This window comes from Cynocephalus volans, chromosome 4 (assembly GCF_027409185.1).
Source record: "Cynocephalus volans isolate mCynVol1 chromosome 4, mCynVol1.pri, whole genome shotgun sequence".
NCBI classification, from domain to species: Eukaryota; Metazoa; Chordata; class Mammalia; order Dermoptera; family Cynocephalidae; genus Cynocephalus; species Cynocephalus volans.
Genome location: NC_084463.1, coordinates 45,871,673 through 45,894,033, shown reverse-complemented (window position 1 = coordinate 45,894,033; position 22,361 = coordinate 45,871,673). Strand labels below are relative to the sequence as shown.

At 36.7% G+C, this 22,361-nt stretch overlaps 1 pseudogene; it reads left to right on the top strand.

The window, feature by feature from the left end:
- The first annotated feature begins 2,251 nt into the window (after nucleotides 1–2,251).
- LOC134376089 (zinc finger protein 717-like) lies at nucleotides 2,252–21,423 on the top strand (annotated as a pseudogene).
- The last annotated feature ends 938 nt before the right edge of the window (nucleotides 21,424–22,361 follow it).

Genomic DNA, 22,361 nt, shown 5'->3' with positions numbered 1-22,361 from the left:
AAAGTAGAAACAATGTGCACTTATATTGCCTTTTATAGTTTCTCATTTACCTTTACAGTGGCTCCATGTTTTTTTTGTGTGTGAATTTGTATTATTGTCTGGGGTTATTTGCTTCCAGGCTTAAGAACACTTTTTCTATTTCTTGTATTCCCATCTACCAGCAACAAATTATTTCAGTTTTGTTAATCTGGGTATAGTATATATTGCACCTTCATTGTTGACACATAGCTTTTTCTCTTCTTTCCTCTTTATGATAAATTATTATGTCAGAACATATTTATTAAAATGCCATTCTTAGATTATCCTAAACAGTAGCCGCTGTTCTCAATCTTACTGACTATCACCAGATCCCCGTGATAATAATCTCTGAGCAATTTTGGTCTCATTCTACCACTCAAGCCCACATCAACCTTGATGACTCAAGCCAGGCATTTCTCTGTTTGAAAAGAAAATTCAGTGGTAGCAGGGGCTTGAGAAACCCATGCACAGAACTCCTTGCCAAGTCTGTGGCAGAAACCAGGGAAGAAAAGGGAAAGTTCAGGCCCATCACATACACTCAAAAACACACAAAAACATATAATGAAATATTTGACTGATGCATATATGGATGAATGAACAGGACCTGGGGGTTTGGGGGCAAATAATTATCAGATACTGCAAGTGTAAATTGACACAGGATTATGGAGTGCACCTACCCTATGACCTGCTATTTTATTTCACTATATACACAATAGCATTTTCCCAATTGTACAATAAAATCCATTGGAGACTCACAAATTAGTTTATTGGATGAAAACAAACATCTTTTGATGAACTGGAAGAAAGTTACCATAATAATTTCTGGCTTGTTAAATCTTTTCAAAGAATGATTACATATTGTGATGATGAATAAGCTAACTATCCTGATTCTACCGTCGCACGTAGTACACAACTACTGATAGTTAACTTCGTACTACACAAATATGTATAATAAGTTACTTCAAAAAAATTAAAAACATTAAAAAATAAAATAAAAATAAAATGAGGTCAAATAGGGAAACAGTTTTTTTCATACTTTAAAATGCATCTGTAGAAAATAGACTTGGGTTCTATAACAGCGATATATATATCTATATAACAGATATACTAATATCAGAAATAAAAATTTTAAAAAAGGAACTTATTAATATCATCTACTCATTTGCCCACATTGAATTTTCCCTTTATCACCACAATGTCTCTCATCAAATAAGGATTTAATCAAGAATCAGAATTCCTCATCACCAACATCTGGATAGAGACCACAGCTGTTCCATCACGGCCTGGTGTCCCAGTAGCAGATTTCCCGCTGGAGAAATAAAGATTTCCTCCATTGTTCCCAAGGGGGAACCACAGAGGCTTGTGGGAAATAAAGTCTCATCCTCCGTTGACATCGCCTGCAGAGAGCTATGGAACCGGCCTTGTGTTTCTTCTGCGCATGTGCCACTCAGTTCGCTCTGCAACCTAGGAAAGGTAGTTTGGCTTTGAAATGACGTCATCCGCACGGGATCCGGGCAGGGCTGTTCTGGGTTTCTGGTGCGCATGTGCGGCCTTGCCCGTTCCCCTCATCTTCCGGAGGCTGCTGCCACCTCCACGGTGCTGACGAGATTCTGTGGTTGGAGTCTGTGTCCTTGAAGGTGGGTGCGAGGGTGAAGGAGGGGACCCTGTGGAGCAGACGGGTGTCTCAGCGTTTGGTGGAACAGGTCCGCTGGTCGGTCTGAGGTGGGCGGAGCCTGATGGGCTGGTCTGAACCATGGACCTGGGCTGGGGAAGGGGGGCCTCCCCCTGTTCTGTCGACTGCTTCGTCAGAGGAATGTGGGCCTGCAGAAGGCGGGGCTTGTCCTTCCTGGAGAACAAAAGCCGGTTGCAGAAGCTCCGCCATTGGGGGCCAAGACCAAGATGGCGGCGGGTCTGGAGTGGGGGCGCCTGAAGACAGCGTGAGCTTGGGAGGTGTTCGGTGAGTTCCCGTTGCGGCCCTGCCATGAGGGCACCTGGTACTAAACTAGTGACATTCAGTTTACTGATGTGTAAGATGAGCGCATTCGCAATAGTAGCGAAATTGCCTCAAGTTCCCAGAGAAAGAATTGTGAAGCGTGTGCACACTCAGTGTTACTCTCTGCAAGTTGTATCTGTGGGGCGTCTTGGTGTCTCTTTTAGCAAGTGTAGTTTCTGTTCCCTCCAGCACTGTGTAGCCTGCCTAGCACTTCTGGTCCGAGTCTACAGATGTTTGTACATGACCGAGTCTCCAGGGACAGTGACTTCTAGGACAAAGATTGGGCCACTGGCTGATGGTCCAGTTCTCTTAGGAGTAAAGGAGGTGTTAAAAAGTTTGAAGGATGGTGCCCAGTGAATTGGAATCTCCCCTGCAAGAATTCCCCTCTGACCTGAGACCTCTCAATAGTGCTTCAGTGCACAGGCAAAAATGTCCCAGAAGGTCAAGATCCTAGCTTTGCACAGCCCAACCCATTACTGATCTCAGTGTCTGGAGTGAACACGAGTTGGTTGATTGAATGAGGTGTTCTCGTGCAATAGCTATTGGGGACTGGGTGCTATTGAAAGATTTGCACCATCTTTCAAAAGAGACATGAGTTTTGGGCCGAGCCTGTGGCGCACTCGGGAGGGTGCTGCGCTGGGAGCGCGGCAACGCTCCCAGCGGCCGCGGGTTCGGATCCTATATAGGAATGGCCGGTGCACTCACTGGCTGAGTGCCGGTCACGAAAAAAGAAAAAAAAAAAAGAGAGACATGAGTTTGAGTATAGGCGAGGGCCTAGGAAATGTTACTTATAGTAGGGGGCTTGAATGTATGGTCTGGAATGAAGGAATAACCTGTCATATCTGAGAGGATCTGCCTACAGTGCCCTCCAAACACGCTCTCGTTTCTTCTATCTTCCCTGATTGTTTCGAGTGTCTGAGCTCTCTCAAACATAGCCTATCACCATTTGTGGCATCTAGAGATAATCCTGAGGCTCTCACTATCCTGATAGTTGTTCTCAATAGTTCAGGAAGTGTTTGCCAAGTTATTCCTACCTTATTAGAAAGATTGTTTAAAAATGGATTTTAGGAGATGTGATTTGCCCATGGTCACATAATCTGTTGATGTTACACAGCCTGACTTTTTGGATAATGTTATCCTTTTGCCACACTTAAGTCAAAATAAGTGACTGCATGCCTTCACTCATAAGTGGGCACTAAAAAATAAATGTATAAATTAAAAGAAGGAAAGAAAAACAATCAATAATACATTGAACTTTTCAAAAGGAGAGCTGAGGTTACCAGAGGGGGGAAAGGGGAAGGGGGAGGGAGGAATTGATAAAGAGCTGTGAAAAATGATGACATTGTATATTGTTGAACATGCCAGTTATCCTTATTTGAGCATCACATGTTGCACACAGGTATCGATATTCAACTCTGAACCCCACAGATATGTACAATCAACTATGTTACAATAAAACTAAGATTAAAAAAATATAAAAAATCATTTGTTTACTTTTAAGATTATCTTTGTGAGAATGAAATTAACTTAGATTAAACATTGCTTTAATATACTTTGCCTTAAATATCACTATCCTTTTTTATTTCCAAAACTTTCTATGGATTATATGATTTCAAAGGGTAAACAACACAAGTGTTTTCCACTTAATGTCAGTAATCTGTTCTTAAAAATTATGAAATCTGCAAGGATATAATGGGAGCCTATTTAACATTATTTAAAATGGGCAAATTAGACTGCATCACTCTTCTCCTCCACACCTATGTCTTTTTTCTTTTCTTTTTTTTTTTTTTGTGACCGGTAAGGGGATCGTAACCCTTGGCTTGGTGTCGGCTGCACTGTGCTGAGCCAGTGAGCGCAATGGCCATCCCTATATAGGGTCTGAACCCGCGGCCTTGGCGCTGTGCAGCTGCGCTCCCAGCGCTGCACTCTCCCGAGTGAGCCACAAGGTGGCCCCACACCTATATCTTAAAATGTAATTAAGTTACAGTGTAATACTTGCTTATAAGTAACAGACACTTTTTATTTTTTATGTTTTTAGGTAAATAGACTTGTTTATGACTTGAAAAATAAATTTTAAAAACTTACAACATACTTTACTGATGCAACCAATTGCTTTATATAATTCACGTGGCCTCCCTGAGCTCTAACAACCTCACTGAAGTCCATCCAGTTGTCATTCTGTGTGATTTTCAAAACTTTTGTGTGTGATTTTGAATTTCTATTGACTATTTTTGACATGTAATTTAAAATGTCTTCTTCCAAATAATTTTGTTTCTATTGAGTTCTGGCATCTTCTGTGTAACAGTTGGTATTTGCTAAGGAAATTGGTAAGAAACTAACCAAAATTCAATGACTTATAAAACAGAAATAAACACAAAATGCATTTCATTTGCTACATGTGTATTTGCTATGGAAACGCTTTTTCGAGTGTGCTCAGGTGGGCAGTTTCTATGTTAGTGTTGCCTGGATTACAAATGAGGCTTCAGTCAGCTTGTGCCCCGACTGAGGCTGGTTGGTTTAAGATGTCATCACTCACTTGCCCTGTAGTTTTTGGTGGCTCTTGGGTAGGTCCTGTGTCTCCAACAGGGTAGCCCCAGGCTTCTTTACAACATAACTGTGTCTAAGAAGGCAAGCACCAACGGCAGTCACTTTCCGAAGCAATGTTTGCATCACATTTTCTAATGTCTTAGTGGCCAAAGAAAATCAATTGCAAAGCCCAGTTTATTGCGAGAACATACTATATGAGAAGATGGATACAGGGATACCTGACACTGGAAATTATTACTGGAAGAGTGTACCACAAGAAATATGTATCATGTACGTCTTTTCTTATACTTATGGGCAAAAAATGTTGGGGTGCAAGATGTACACTTTTCTGATGTTTAGGTATATAAAAGCAAGATATGTTATAGTGGAAACACTCATGTGGACTCCTGTGTGAAATCCCTGTATTAATAGGCAAATGGTTAATACAGCCTAGGTATATTTTATCACATTAATTTTAGTGAAGACATGATATTTTGTTCTTTGGTTTAAATGATTAAATTATATCTTAAGGTAAAATTAGATGTTGCTAAAGCAGTAGGTAATCTGTGAGGGGACTTCAAAAACTGTATTGAAGGATTCACATTATCTTTTAATTTAATGTTTATGCAGACTTTTTAAGTACCCTCATCGGTTTTCATTAACCCCAAATTAAATTGTCTGCTTTTTGTCAATTAATGTATTTGTAGATGCATCTTCAGTTAGTTATGTGCTGCCTCTTTTTGAGGCATAAAGGACTATCATCCAATAGGGAGAAAAGTCTGTTGTGTTGCTGGTGGTGGTGGTTCTTGTTTCCAGCTAATTGGCAGTGTTTTGGTCAGGAGAATCTAAGATCAAGTCACACCAGTTCTCTTCTTAATTCACTCCATTTTCTTTCTCCTTCAGCTGTGCAGCCAGAGTGCTATTTGCATTTCCAAGAGCAACAAAAAATGAATAAGTCTTTGGTGAGTTGTTTGTTTATGTTCTTTACTTTGTCTGACATTGTATATATGACCTTTATGGGGTCCATGAATTAAAATAGAAAAATATAAATAAGTAAAACTTAGCTTGTGGGAAATGTAGGAATAAAAGATAAAGTTGGCATGTAGACACAGCAGGTAGGCAGAAGTTAGGATATTCCATGCTGAGTGCAAATTTGTCTCCAGTCCTTTTGATGTCATGGCAAAAAGGAACTTTTGTTTCTTGATTGAAATGAAATTTGAGAGGACAGTATGCTACATTTTTTACGGAACATCCAGATTTGTTGCCACCAAAGTCTGACAGACAATTTTCATTGAGTGTGTTGTGGAAGGTTTTTTTTTAACCACCAATTTGAAAACAAATACTTTCAGTTTTCTGCAGTAAAAACAATAACCTAGTGCTTAAGAACAATTCCCTTAAAAAGGTTTTTCTGGAATTTCTAAAACAGTGTGAACCCAACAGCTTTTGGAAGGCCTTATTTGATTCACAGCTAAAACCTGGATCATCGGGAGGATGGAGTCAACCACAGATTCTTGAATAACTCTATAAGTTTCTTTCAGTTCCTGTGTTCATGCAGGTGTGTAGCACACTGTGCAAAGTTATATTTTCTGGAAAATGTTCTCACCATTCATTTGCTCTTGAACCCACTCAATATAGTTTTAGTTCAGTTCTTCAAAAGTTTGCCAATCACCTAAATTTTAATCAATTTCAATGACTATTCTCTAGCCTTTGCCTTACTTGAATCTTCTGCCATATTTGAAACTGCTGTTCATGACCTTTTCCCAGAAATTCTTCTGTGTTACTTGCTAGGATGACCTCACTGATGATTTCTTTTTTCTCTGAATTCTTCTACTTTCTATTTGTAGCAGAGCCCATCCAAGCACTCCATCCTGGGCCCTATTCTCACTCTGCAATTCTTCTTGAGAGATTCAATCCTCTGTAGTTTTCAGACCTATTCCTCTCCAGTTTGTACCTCTTTTCCAGCCTTTCAACCATAGATTAAACTCCCTGTTGAATACTTCCTTGTAGCTATTAGAAATGTACCTTAAGGTAAAAAAAATTCAAGACCACAGTTTCTCACAAAATGCTGTCATGTGCACAATATAATTTTCCGCTCTCAAGAGCCTCAGAAATGTTTTGCTGTTAAAGAACGGGCTGAAAGCCCAACATAAACAGGTCCTGTGGCCTGTCATCTGCTCCTCCAGAAACACCCACCTCACAGTGAAGACACTGGCGGGAACGTGTGGGCATTTCCTTTCAGAGAGGGCTGGTGGGAAGGAGAGGCACCTGTAGACACTGGTCTGATCAGTTAGTTATTCCCACTGGCCATGTGCTGTAGTTCTTTGAACAGGGCCTGGTCCTCTTCCCTGGAAAGTTTCCTCGTGACTCTTTACACTTCCCCTTTGGCTGTCACAATTTTCTGTCAGTATCCTTATTCCTCACATGCTTGGGTTTGTACTTGACCAACTTTTTTTTTTTTTTCTATTTCTTGCTTATAGTAATTTGGGGATCCAATGGCCTCTTTTTCACCTTTTATCTAACTCTGGCCTTTTGATACAAGAAATGATGTAATCATTACTTTAGAAAGCACAGGCTTCTGTGCATTAAAATCCATTAGACCAAAACTACCCCCACAGAGCCGACACAGGCTCTTTGATTTTTAGCCTCCATTCAAAGTGTGTCATGTAATTTTCAAATATTTGAGACTTTGTGAATATACTTTTGTTGTTGGTTTCTAATTTAATTTTATTGTGGTTAAAACATATTTTATAGTATTTCAGTCTTGAGACTTGTTTTATAGGTCAGTGTGTACTGTGTCTTGATGAGTGTTTCTGTATTAGTCTGGTTTTTTTTCTTTTCTTTTCTTTTCTTTTTTTTGTTTTGTTTCTTACAACAGAATATGTGAAACTGGACAATGCATTAAGAGAAGAGGTTATATTTTACAATTTTGGAGGCTAAGATCAAGTCCAGGATCTTCTTCATGGTGGGGCCTCTGTAGGGAGTCCTATGGCAATGCAGATTAACACATGGTGGGAATGGCAAGAGCACTTTCATGTGCCCAGTGTACAAAGCCACCAGTCTATGCCCATGATACCTCATTAACACATTAATCCATTACTTTGTAAGTGGATTAATGTATTCCCCAGGGCATTGTCATCACAATCCAGTCACCTCTTAAAGGTCCCACCTTGCAAATATTATAATTGGATTTCCTACCCTCTTAACACTGTTATAATAGGGATCAAGTTTCCAACACATTAACATTGGTGGACACATTTACTCATAGCAGCTTCAGATTGTACTCTACAAATATCAATTAGGTTGGATGGGGAAAACATACTCAGTTTCCCCTCCTATACTCAGAACACACTGCTGGCAGCTGACACCAGATACATGAGGATTTCTCTTCATACACTAAGCCCAGAAGCAATTTTGCAGCAGAAATCAAGCAGGGTGCATTTCTAATTCAAATTTATTTTGGCACTATCTACTTGGAGGTAGCATCATATCTCATAAGTTAAGAGCTTTATCCCCAAGACTATCCCCACTTCAGATGCCAGTTGCAAGTCCATGTTCCTGGATCTTCTGACTGGCTCCCACAATGCCCTTTTTTCTCTTTAGTCTATATTAATTTACTAAAGGGGCTCCAAGAATTCAGTGAAACATTTACTTACACTTATTCATTCCAAAGGACATTTTGAAAAATACAAATAGGTGAAGAGATACAAAGGGTGAGGTCTGGAAGGGTCCTGGCACAGGAGGTTCCATTCCCTTGGATATGAGGTACACCACCCTCCTGTCTCACGGATGAGTTCAACTGTCCTGAAGCTCCCTCAGCCCTGTGTTCTTGGGTTTTTATGGAGGTCTCATTAGGCACAATTGATTGCAGCATAGGCCACTGTTGATCAACTTAACCTTCAGTTCCTCTCCCCACCCTGGAAGTTGGGGGTGTGGGCTGCAAGTCCCAACCCTCTAATTACAAAGTTGGCTCCGCTGACAATCAGCTCCCATCCTGAATTTACCCAGGTGCAGCCAGCCACCAGCCAACTGATTAGCATGCAAAGTGACACTCATCACTTTGAAGAGTCTAAGGATTTTAGGAGTTGTATGCTAGGAGGCAGAAACAGAGACAAATATACATATCCATAATATGATATAGTTACAATTTTGTCAATTGTATCTGTATTCTTCCTGACAATTTTATCTGGTTATTTCATTAGTTATTGAGAGAAAAGAATTCTGCAACTATGAATGTGGATTTGTCAATTTCTCACTTTAGCTCAGTTATTCTTTTCCAGGTACACTCATGTGCCACATAACATTTTAGTCAACAGACCCCATTTATATCTGTGCAGTAATCTACATTACATAGTCCAGGTATGTAGTAGGCTGTACCATGTAGGTTCTGTAAGTGCACTCTATGAGGTTCATGCAGTGACAAAGTTGCCTAATGACACATTTTTCAGAACTTACCCAGTCTTTAAGCACCACATGAGTGTACTTTGTGGCTCTGTGTTTAGGCACAGACATAGTTATAATTGTTACATCTTCCTCATGTATAATCCTTCTGTTATTATGAAAGGGCTGTCTTTTTTCCCTGTTGATATATTTTGTCTTGAAGTTTCTTTTTGCTAGTATTAATATCTCAACTTAGGCTTTTTATACTTACTGTAAATGTAGTACATCTTTTTCCATTTTTTAAAATTTTACTCTGTTTGTGTCTTTGTATTTAAACCATGTCTCTGTGGATAGCATATAGTTGGGTCTTACTTTCCTATCAAGGCTGACAGTCTCTGCATAAAGTAGAATATTTAGTCCAATTCAACTGAAACAAATTATTAATAAGGTTAGAGTTAGGTCTGCTATTTTGCTTCCCACTTTCTCTTTGTCTCAATTGCCATTTTGTCCTCTGTTTTTACTTTCCTAAATTGTTTTTGGGTACTCAATTTATTTTTATTTATTTATTCATTTATTTTTCAGTATGATCAACTACTGGCCTCTGAAAATTATTTTCAAAATAATCTTTTTAATTTCAGTAAAAAAACACATATACACATATAAATTTAACCATTTCTTAACCTTTAAGTGGTGTTAGGTATATTCACACTGTTGTGCAGCAGATATCCAGAACTTTCTATCTTGGAAAACTGCAAGTCTGTACTCATTAAATGACTGCTCTCAATTTCCCTCTCCTCCCAGTCCTTGACAACCACCATTCTACTTTGTGTTTCTAAAAATTTGACTTTCATCAGTGGAGCCATATAATATCTGTCATTTTGTGAGTGGCTTATTTTCCTTTGCATAATATTATCAAAGTTCCATGTTATACAATAAGACTGTGAGGACTTTCTTTGTTTTTAAGGCTATCTAATATTCCTTTATGAAAATAAAATGTTTTGTTTCTGTATTCACATTTCTCTAAGGACATCTGGAATGCTTCCAACTTTTAAGTGAATAATGTTGCCATGAACACAGTTGTGCAAATATTTTGCACTACTATTATTAATTATTTTGGATTTATACACAAAATTGGATTGTTGGATTATATGGTAATTCTAATTTTAATTTTTTTAAAAGCAACTGTATTATTTTTGTAGTGGCTGCACCATTTTACATTCCCACCAACAAAACAGTTGACAAGGGTTCCAATTTTGCCTGTGCTTGTTTTTTTCTATTGTGTGTGAAGTAATATGTCATTGTGGTTTTAGTTTGCATTTCTTTAATGGTTAGTGATGTCAAGCATGTTTTCATATGCTTGTTAGCCATTTGTATATCATCTTTGGAGCAATGTCTGTTCAAGACCTTTGCCCATTTTTAATCAGGTTATTTGTTTTTTGACTTGTGAGTTGAAGGATTCTATGTATTCTGGATATTAATTTCTTGTGAGATATATGATTCACAACTATTTCCTTTTTGGGGTGCTAATGTAAATAGTGTGGTTTTTGTTTTTTCGTTTTTTGTTTTTTTTTACTTCAAATTCCACGTGTTTGTTGCTAGTATATAGGAAAGTGATGAAATTTGCATATTAACTTTGGATCTTGCAATCACATTATAATCACTTATTAGTTCCAGAAGTTTTTTTGTCCGTTTTGGATTTTTTACACATTATCATATGATCTGTAAACAAAGACAATTTTATTTTATTTTCCTTTATGTATGCCATTTATTTTAAGTAGTTATCTTATTGCATGAGCTAGTACTTTAAGTACCATGTTGAAAAGAGGGGTGAGATGGTGCATTCTTGCTTTGTTTCTGATTTTGCTGGAAGGCTTTGAATTTCTCACCATTAAGTATCATATTAGCTGTAGTTTCCGTGGATAGACTATCAAGTTGATGAAGTTTCCCTCTAATTCTGGTTTACTGAGAGTATTTATCAGGAATGATGCTGTATTTTCTGTCATGCTTTTCTGGTTCTATGCTGTGATCATAAGGTTTTTCTATTTAAGTCTGCTGATGTGATGGATTATATTAATTGATGTTCAAATGTGTACCAGCTTTGCATGCCTGGAATAAATCTGACTTGATCATAATGCACAGCTCTTTTAACTACATTTTTGGATTAGGTTTACCAATATTTTGTTGAGGACTTTTGCATGTATATTCATGAGTGGTAATGATTTGTACTTTTCTCTTCTTGTAATGTCTTTTCCTGGTTTTGGTATTGAGGTAATGCTGCCCTCATAGAATGAGTTGGGAAGTACCAATACACAGTAGGGAATTGCTATAATTTCTTCCTTAAATGTTTGGTTGAATTTAACATTGTACACATCTGGGAAGGATGTTTTCTGCTTTGAAGATTATTAATGATTTACTCATTTTCTATAACAGATATATGCTTATTCATATTGTGTATTTCTTATTGTGTGAATTTTGATAATTGTATCTTGTGAGGATTTGATCCATTTTATCTAAGTTTTCAAATGTGTGCAAGAGAATTAGTCATAGTATATCATTATTATCCTTTTATGTCCACAGGATCTGTAGAGATGCCCCTCCTCTCATTCCTAATATTGGTTGTTTTGGTCCTCTTTTTCCATAGCCTTTTTATAGGATTCTTAACTCTATTTATCTTTCCAAAAAATCAGATATTTTGTTCTTTGTTTTTGAAAGTCTCTATTGAGTTTCTATTTTAAAATTATTAATTTTTGTGTGTGTGTGTGTGTGTGTGTGTAAAAGCATACATAACTTTACACATTGTTTCCAAAATTATTGGATACAACCTATTATATGTTAGATCAATTCAGAATAAGAAAAATAAAACCTTTTATTTTACTTCCACTTATTTCTTCTTTAATTCTGTTCCTTTTTTTATGGAGGTTAAGATTTCTGACCTATATGCATCTTTTTCTCCTGTCAACAGAAATTCTTTTCATATTTCTTGCAAGACATTTACACTGGCAGCAGATTTCCTTAATTTTTGTTCATATGAGAAAGTCTTTATTTTTCCTTCTTTTTTGAAGGATGATTTTACAGGGTAGAGAACTCTAAGTTAGTGGGTTTCTTCTCTTGACGCTTTGAGAGTTTCATTTCACTGAGTTCTTACTTGCATGGATTCTGAGCAGATTTTGTATGTAATTCTTATCTTTTCTTCTCTATAAGTAAGATTTTGTTCTCTTTTCCTTTTTGTAGTTTTTTTTTAAAAAATTGATTTTCAGTGTTTTAATAATGATATGCTTAGGTGTAGTTTTTGGCATTTATCATGGTTGATATTCTCTGAGTTTCCTGGGTCTTTGCTTTGGTGTCTGACATTAATCTGTGGGCGCTCTCAAGCATTATTGTTCCAAATATACATTCTGTTTCTTTTTGTCTCTCTTTCTATTTTTTTTGGGGGGGGGGTATTCTCATTATTCTATGGGACAATTTTGTAGTTTTTCCCACAGTCCTTGGATATTATGTTCTTTTCTGTCTTAGTTCTCTTTGCTTTTCAGATTTTGAAGTTTCTATTGATGTATTTTCAAGCTCAGAGATTCTTTTCTCAGCCTTGTTCAGTCTGTTAATAAGCCAATTAAAAACATTCCTAATTTCGGTTACACTGTTTTTGATCTGTGTTACTGTTTTTATGTTTGTTTGTTTGTTTTGGTACTTCCTTAGAACTTTTATGTGTACTTTCATTGCCCATCTGCTGTTGAGTAGTGTCTACTTTATCCATTTGATCCCTAAGCTTATTCATCAGAGTTTTAAAATAAAACTTGTTTGACAGTTTTAACATTCTGATCATGGCTTTTTCTGATGCTTGCTCTATCACTTCCAGCTGTGTTTCTTTACTTGTTTATTCTGTTTTTTTTTTTTTTGTCTTAAAAATGCCTTGTAATTGTTTTCTTTATAGCCCGATATGATGTAACAGGGAAAAGAAACTACTGTAAATATGCATTCAGTAATGTGGTCTTAAGCTGTGGAGAGGGGGGAGCTGTCTTGGTCCATTTGGAGTTCTTTAACAAAATATCTTAAAGTAGGTAATGAATAAACAATAGAATATTCTGGCATATTTAAATGTTTGCCTTTTTGCTCTCACAGGTGAAAGCAAGGGGGGAGATCTTTTTTATTATTAACTGTAGGATCCTGTTCATGCTTTTGACAGTGAATTACATAGTACTTTGGTTTCCTGCTATGACTGGGTCTCCTGGAGTTTTAACCCTCAGAGTTGTCTACAACTCTATTGATGAGCCTCCATCAATTTGTCAGTCACAATTTAAGTTTTCAAGCTCTTACGCTGTTTCCCGTGGTGGTTTCCAATAGTAAATATCCACTCCTGTAAGCCATGACTCCATATATTTGCCTGTCTGCCTCTCTAATCTTTGGGGCAGCAGTGTGCTCTGTGTCCTTTTCTTTCTTACTGTTCAAGAAGAGTTATTGATTTTTCAGTCTTCAGCTTTTTATTTGTTGTTCCAATGGAGTGATGATTTCCAAGTGTTTTTCTTTGTGTGTGTGTGTGTGTGTGTGTGTGTGTGTGCAGGAATAGAAAACTGGAACGTATTTCTAGAAGTACCTTTTTAATGTTTATGTAGATAATCAAATGATTTTCCTTCATAACTATGAAAGTGATCAATTTTATTGGTAAACTTCTTAATACTGAGTTTTCCTTTATTCATGAAATAAATTCAGAAAATTTTTCCTGATCTTCACAGTCTATTTCTCTTCTTCTATCTTTATATATTAATGTTTCTGCAGATTCCCTAAAATTTTAATTTAATGTTATAGATTCATTAACTCTGATTGCTAAAGGTATCAATGAAATTCTGATATTTTCTCAGTCTTAATTATCAGCTTAGATATCTGTCCTAAACACTGAAATTATATATCTAATTGCCATTTGGACATTTTCACAGATATTTTAATTATAATGTGTTCAAATCTGTGTCACTTCTGCATTATAGTTTTTTTTAAAACCCATTTTCCAAATTTTACTTTACAATGCCAATACCTATGTAGCTGAAATCATGTAAATAGCCTTGAAATAAGACTCTTATTTTTATTCTCTGCACAGCAAATTAGAACCATATTCTGCTCCTGCTTTTTCTTTCCTTTTTTCCTCTTTGCTATGCTCACTGCTGTGTGTCCTGATGACAGGTGATCATCTATTACTCTGTTTTTCCCCCTATGATTCTCCCATAAGCACCTTAACCATTCCCTTCTAGTGGATGAATGTCAAATGCAAATCTGATTATGTTATTTACCTGTCCTTAAACGACCTTATTATTTAACCTCGTGGTTTGAAAAGTGGCAGTATTCACCCCGGGGTGGGCACAAGCAAATTTTTGGACACAGAAAGAAAATTTGGAAATGTTTGGTACATGCTTTTAATTTGAAAGTAATTTAAAGTCAACAATGAGTGCATAAGGTTTTTGATATTTGATTTTGGTCAAATTGTTTTTATCCCATCCCCTATACCTAGTACCGTATGTAGTTCTCTTAATATATTGTGAGTTGTTTGTGCCCTTCTGACTGGACTTTTGCTGTTTACTCACATACATTACATGGAAAGGCTAAGCATCTTTGGCATTTCAGTGGAGTTGAAATTGAACACAAAATAGAACTCTATTTTCTCATTCTTTCTTAAGCCAGTCTATATTGAACTTGGTTCTAAATTAGTTCAACTTGCACTTTTTTTCAGGTAATTATTTATACTTATGTCTTCATACTAATCATAGATCCCTTGGAGGAGTAGAATTTTATTCATCCTTTTATCTGTAGCAAGAATGATGGTCTAGATCTGCAAAGTGGCTTTGTAGTAGTATTTTTTATAATTAATAATTTATTACACTTGCAGAATCTTCCTGTTGTGATTTTTATTTCTTCTACCATATGGAATACTGTACCTGTTGTAAGATACCTATGTACATGCACCCACAGAATTATGAACTTCCAGATTTCCATTTTGTGAACCAGGTCTCATGACTTGAGTTGAGGAGAAATGTGCTGTTACAGGGGTTAGTGTCTTTTGAGGATGTTGCTGTGGACTTCACATGGGAGGAGTGGCAGGACCTTGATGATGGTCAGAGGACTTTGTACAGGAGTGTGATGCTGGAGACCTACAGCAACCTGGTGTCATTGGGTGAGTGAAACTCCTCAGTGTCAGGGGCAGTACTTTCTTCCTCTATGGTAAATAAAGGAACCACTTATAAGATTTAATGCTATTTAGGTAGGATTTTATTCCATAAATAATGCATCATCCCTCTCCAAAGAAACATTCAAATTGGCCCTGTCATTTCATAGCATCTTAAGATGAGCTCTTGTCATCCTTTCAAGAACCTGACAACAATTTTGCAAAGTCCCTGTTATTATCCATTAAAGGGTACTGCATTACCAAACCTGAAGTGATCTTCAAGTTGGAGCAAGAAGCAGAACAATGGACAATAGACTCCCAAAACCAGAGTCTACAAGGTCAGTATGTCCTGGGCACTGAGGCTGGAAAGAGTAAGGTCCAGCAGATTTTGGTCATGTTCAGCTGTTTTTACCAATATATTTGCTAGATTTCAGACCAGAGAACTCCTGGCCTACTTAGAAACTCATGCATTATATAATCTCCAAATAGAGCTCTAACACTTATATACCCACGTTTTATTTTAATGAGTAGTTCATATACTTCCACAAATCTAATCTCTACCTTTCTTGTTTTAGACCCTTTTATTTACTGTGAACTTTATCAGTATTCTTGGTATCTCTCTTTTGGTCCATTATCATGTACATCTCCTTCCAGAATGTTTTAGTCCATGTTTTTCTACTTGTAATTTTATACCTGAAAACGGGTAATTTATAAGGAAACAAAATTTATTTTTTATAGTTATGTAGGCAGACAAGTCCAAAGTTTAGGTATCACATCTGGTGGGGGTCTTCTCATTTGTAGGGACTCTCAGCAGAGTCCACAGTTGGTGCACTGTGTCACAAGACGAGAGTGGCAAAAGTGTGTCCACATGCTGTTTAAAGCCACCAATCTACCCTCAATAACCCATTAAGTCACTATTTCATGAACAGATCAATCCATTCATAAAGGCATGGCCTTCACTATGTAATAACTTCCTCAAAGCCTTACAGTTCAAATACCATAGTTAGATTTTCCACACTCTTCATACTGTTAATATGATGATCAAACTTCAATATGAGTTTGGGGGAAAATTTAAATTATAGAACAAACATTTATTTATACACATATTTTTTAACTACATCATTATTAAGTGGGTTTTAAGTACTGTTTATTTTATATATATTTGTACTTAAAATAGCAATAATCTAAATAATGTCTCTTTCAGAGGTTTCACATTCTGATGAGAAACAAGATAATAATATACACTAAATATTTGTATTAGAATCATGAGGAATATGTAACCACAGTGAGAGAGACAGAAAAGTGGGTAGTGAGAATTTAAGAAGGATATCCAGATTGGGCAGTTCTAGGAAGATTATTGTTTACTTTGGCATAGCGTAAGTTCAACTTAACTCTTTTCCAAATTTAACATATTATACTTGCATAAGTATAAAATTGAGAGTTTAGAGAGGACATCACTATTGGAGCTACAAATTTGGAAATTGGTGGCTTACAGCTGATTTTTAAAGCCATAATTATATAGGAGGTTACCTAGGGAGTTGATAAGAGGATGAGCAAAGAGGTCCAGAAGTGAGCATTGTGTACCATGAATCAGAAAGTATGAAGCTGTTATGGATACAGCATAGGCACCTGGAAAGGAGCTACTGGACTTGGAAGGAGATTCAGGAGATTGTGGGTCCCAACATCATGTGAACCAAGAGTTTTATGTTGAAGGGCTCAGATTTTTTTGTGGAGTACTGGAACTTGAAGTTAGCATGTTCCCCTTCTCTTTGTGAATATTATTCTAAACCAACAAAGAGAACAAGGAATGTACACAAGACTTTATTTTTTATGGAAATAGGACACAACTGAAACTTCATTGCAAAACATAAAAGCCTTCAGAAGCAGCAAATTATAAAGCAGAGGTGTGTGCACCAGAAAATAGAGGTAGAATGCCAGTTAAACTCAGAAGGAGCTAAATAGAAATGGAAATATTGTGGGGACATCCTGGGTTGACAACCAAATATCTTAAACCTGCAGAAAAGGGGTGCACAGTGTGGTAAAATGGAGCTTTTTGAGAAGCAGAGGCAGTGAGGTTAAATGAGAAATTTGTAGTAAGATGTCTTTATCTACTGTGTGGGAAAGGAGATGTTTTATCTGAAAAATTTCCAGGTGTCTATAGCCTTTTTGTAGGGAAGAATGAAAACTAAACAAACAATAGGGGCAAAATTCTGCACTAAGCCAAATTTCTGTTTAAAGGAAAGAAAATTGGTTTCCTGCTGAACCTGAAACTACCTGATCCAATAAAGTATTGCCATACTGAAATCAGAATAAGAAGGGAAAAAAGCACTATGTGATACCCACTGTTGTTATAAGAATAAAATAGAGAAATAAAATAAGTTAAACAAATGTCAGATGATAAGCACTTGGTTGAAAATTATGACCAAGCATAGGTGAAAGTTTTACCAAATATTTTCTTATGAATGAAAAATAAAATTGTACATTAGAAAATATGTTAATACAATTTATTACATTATTGTAGTATGTAGGAAACATGTATACTTATAAATCCAATTTCTATTATTCATTTTTGTACAATCCTATGCCATGAGAATATGAAAAAACTTCTTTACTTTTACATGCTCATTTTAGCAATACTTATGTGTGACTTATGGATATGGTAATTTTTTCTTATTTTAGATGTTCAGATAGTCGAAGTTCTAATTACAAAAAGCCAAGAACGTCATGATACATATTTGCAGGATGTTGTAATTACCAACAGCAATACATCAACTGAGGAGAGAGTTGAAATAGAACAAGCATTTCATTTGAGCTCAAACCATATTTCAAGTTCAATTATAAATAATGAAAAGTATTTAGGACTGAGGTGCAAAGAGTTCAATGTATGTCAGAATGTACATCCTCCTAGAGAGGCTGATTGGATGCATGCTGGAGAGAAATCTGATGAGGCTAATATAACTGGAAAATTGTGGAGACATTGTGAGTATCTTAATCAGCATTCCAAGATTCATGTTCAGCAGCAGGCTTTTGAATATAGTGGACAATGGAAATCCTTCAACACAAAGCCAATATTATTGGAACAGAAGAAAGCGTATATAGGAGAGATGTCCTGTAAATTTGAGTATGGGAAAGTCTTTCATAAGTCAGCTGTTCTTGCCCAAGAGATAATTCCAGTATCAGAGAAAGCTTTTCAGTTTGACATATGTTGGAGAAAGTTCTGTGAAAATTATGAACTCACTGAACAGCAGAAAATACACACAGAAGAGAAACCCTATAAATATAGTGAATGTGATAAATCATTCATGAAGAAATTACCCCTTACAATCCATAAGAGAACACATACAGGGGAGAAGCTATATGTGTGTAATGAATGTGGGAAAACCTTTCACAGTTCCTCAAACCTCAGCAAGCATCGGAGAGTTCACACAGGTGAGAATCCATATGAATGTAGTCAATGTGGAAAAACCTTTCACAGGAAGTCACACCTCAGCAGGCATCAGAGAATTCACACAGGTGAGAAACCATATCAGTGTAGTGAATGTGGAAAAACCTTTTATGAGAAGTCACTCCTCAGTGAGCATCAGAGAACTCACACTGGTGAGAAACCATATGAATGTAGTGCATGTGGAAAAACCTTTCACAGGAAGTCACACCTCAGTGTGCATCAGAGAATTCACACAGGTGAGAAACCATATCAGTGTAGTGAATGTGGAAAAACCTTTCACAGGAAGTCACTCCTCAGTGAGCATCAGAGAATTCACACAGGCGAGAAACCATATGAATGTAGTGCATGTGGAAAAACCTTTCACAGGAAGTCACACCTCAGTGTGCATCAGAGAATTCACACAGGTGAGAAACCATATGAATGTAGTGAATGTGGAGAAACCTTTCACAGGAAGTTACACTTCAGCAGGCATCAGAGAATTCACACAGGCGAAAAACCATATGAATGTAGTGAATGTGGAAAAACCTTTCACAGGAAGTCACTCCTCAGTGTGCATCAGAGAATTCACACTGGTGAGAAACCATATGAATGTAGTCAATGTGGAAAAACCTTTCACAGGAAGTCACTCCTCAGTGTGCATCAGAGAATTCACACAGGTGAGAAACCATATGAATGTACTGCATGTGGTAAAACCTTTCACAGGAACTCAGGCCTCAGCAGGCATCAGAGAATTCACACAGGTGAGAAACCATATGAATGTAGTCAATGTGGAAAAACCTTTCACAGGAAGTCACTCCTCAGTGAGCATCAGAGAATTCACACAGGTGAGAAACCATATGAATGTAGTGAATGTGGAAAAACCTTTCACAGGAAGTCAGTCCTCAGCAGGCATCAGAGAATTCACACAGGTGAGAAACCATATCAGTGTAGTGAATGTGGAAAAACCTTTTATGAGAAGTCAGATCTCCGCAAGCATCAGAGAATTCACACAGGTGAAAAACCATATGAATGTAGTGCATGTGGAAAAACCTTTCACAGGAAGTCACACCTCAGCAGGCATCAGAGAATTCACACAGGTGAGAAACCATATCAGTGTAGTGAATGTGGAAAAACCTTTCACAGGAAGTCACTCCTCAGTGAGCATCAGAGAATTCACACAGGCGAGAAACCATATGAATGTAGTGCATGTGGAAAAACCTTTCACAGGAAGTCACACCTCAGTGTGCATCAGAGAATTCACACAGGTGAGAAACCATATGAATGTAGTGAATGTGGAGAAACTTTTCACAGGAAGTTACACTTCAGCAGGCATCAGAGAATTCACATAGGTGAGAAACCATATAAATGTAGTGAATGTGGAAAAACCTTTCACAGGAAGTCACTCCTCAGTGTGCATCAGAGAATTCACACTGGTGAGAAACCATATGAATGTAGTCAATGTGGAAAAACCTTTCACAGGAAGTCACTCCTCAGTGTGCATCAGAGAATTCACACAGGTGAGAAACCATATGAATGTACTGCATGTGGTAAAGCCTTTCACAGGAAGTCAGTCCTCAGCAGGCATCAGAGAATTCACACAGGTGAGAAACCATATCAGTGTAGTGAATGTGGAAAAACCTTTTATGAGAAGTCAGATCTCCGCAAGCATCAGAGAATTCACACAGGTGAAAAACCATATGAATGTAAAGAATGTAGAAAAACTTACTCCAGTAAATCATGCCTCATTGTACATCAGAGAACTCACACAGGTGAGAAACCATATCAGTGTAGTGAATGTGGAAAAACCTTTTATGAGAAGTCAGATCTCCGCAAGCATCAGAGAATTCACACAGGTGAAAAACCATATGAATGTAAAGAATGTAGAAAAACTTACTCCAGTAAATCATGCCTCATTGTACATCAGAGAACTCACACAGGTGAGAAACCATATGAGTGTAGTCAATGTGGGAAAACCTTTCACAGAAAGTCAGACCTCACCAGACATCAGAGAATTCACACAGGTAAGAAACCATATGAATGACAACAATGTTCAGAAATTTTCTAAAGTAAATCAGACTTCAGTGTATATCACAATACTCACACAGGTGAGACACCATATGAATATAAAGAATGTACAAAATCTTTCTACCATAACTTGGATCTCAATAAACGTAAGAAAAATCACACATAGAAAAGGCCCTATGAATACAATGTGTTAAAAAACCTTCAAACATGTCAATCTTCAGCATGCATCAGAGATTCACACAGATGAGAAGCCCTATGTATGTAATGAATGTGGAAAAACCTTTCACCAGAAGTCAAACCTCAGCAAGCATTGGAGAATTTATGCATGTGAGAATCCAGATGAATGTAAAGAATATAGGAAACCTTTCTACAGTAAAGCAGACCTCCGTGTCCATCAAAGAACTCACACAGTTGTGAAACCATATGAATGTAATGAATGTAGGAAATCTTCCTACCAGAAATCAAACCTTACTAGTCATGAGCACACTTCAGGATGCATCAGAGAACTCATGTAAAAGAGAAAACCTATGAATGTACAGCTGTCCATTCATATCCACAGGGGATTGGTTTCAAAACTTTCCATAGATACCAAAATCTGTGGATGCTCAAGTCTTATATGAAGTGGTGAGCTAACATTCTGCTGCACAATTTCACATCATGTCTAGATTACTTATATTACTGAATACATTAAAAACAATATAATTTGTTGTAGTTTTTTGGTATATTTTGAATTGCCATACTTTCTTCTTTTCAATTATTTTTGATTTATAGTTGGTTGAATCCATGAATGTGGATTTTGTGGATATGAAAGGCTGATTGTAATGAATGTAGAACATCTTTTGTCAGAAGTCACACCTAAGCAGACATCAGAGAACTCACATAAGGGAGAAATACTGCATGGCAAAGACTAGCTAATTTTTTCCAGAAACACACACACACACACAAAACACTGTCTTTTGTACTGACAGCTTTTTTCAGCAAATGGTGCTGGGAAAATTATATACACTTGCAGAAGGATAAAGTTGAACCCCTCACTCAAATCACACCCATTCAGAAAAGTATTCAAAATAGATCTCTTATTGTTTGTAGGAGATAAAATTATAAAACTTATAGAGAAATAATAGAGTAAATATTTGTAATTATAAGCTAGGTAACAATTTCTTAGAAATTCCACCAAAATCACATTCTAGAGAAGGAAATAAAAAGATAAACTGCATTTGATAACATTGTGACACTTATGTTTTTCAAATGAGGCCATAAAAAAAATAAAAAGACAAGTTAATTAATGCAAAATAAGTTTAAATTATGTATCTGTGTGAGGGGTATATTTCAGAATAAAGATGAAACTCTTAAAAGTCAATAATAGACAATCAAGTTTTTAAAATGGACAAAGGATTTAAATACACATGTCTACAAAAAACATGCAAATTGTCAATAAGTTCGTGGAAATATGAACATTATTGTGATTAGAGAAATGCAAATGAAAACCATAAGGAGGATAACACCCAATAAAATGGCTATAATATAGACAATAAAAAGTGTCAACAAAGATTTACAGAATATGGAACTGTCATATTGTAAATGAGAATGTAAAATAGTGCAGGCACTTTGAAAAACATTTTGGCAATTTCTCAAAATATTATCTAGAATCACTGTACTACTCAAATTTCTTTAAGTGTATGCCAAAAAAAAAAGATAAGTTTATGGCCAAAGACTCATGTGAATGCTCATAGCAGCACTATTTATAATTGCCAAAAGTAAATGAAACAAATATTCATCCACTACCAGAAGGTAACATGTATGCAGTGTATCTGTGTCATAGAATACTATTCCCCAATCAAAGAAGATATAGT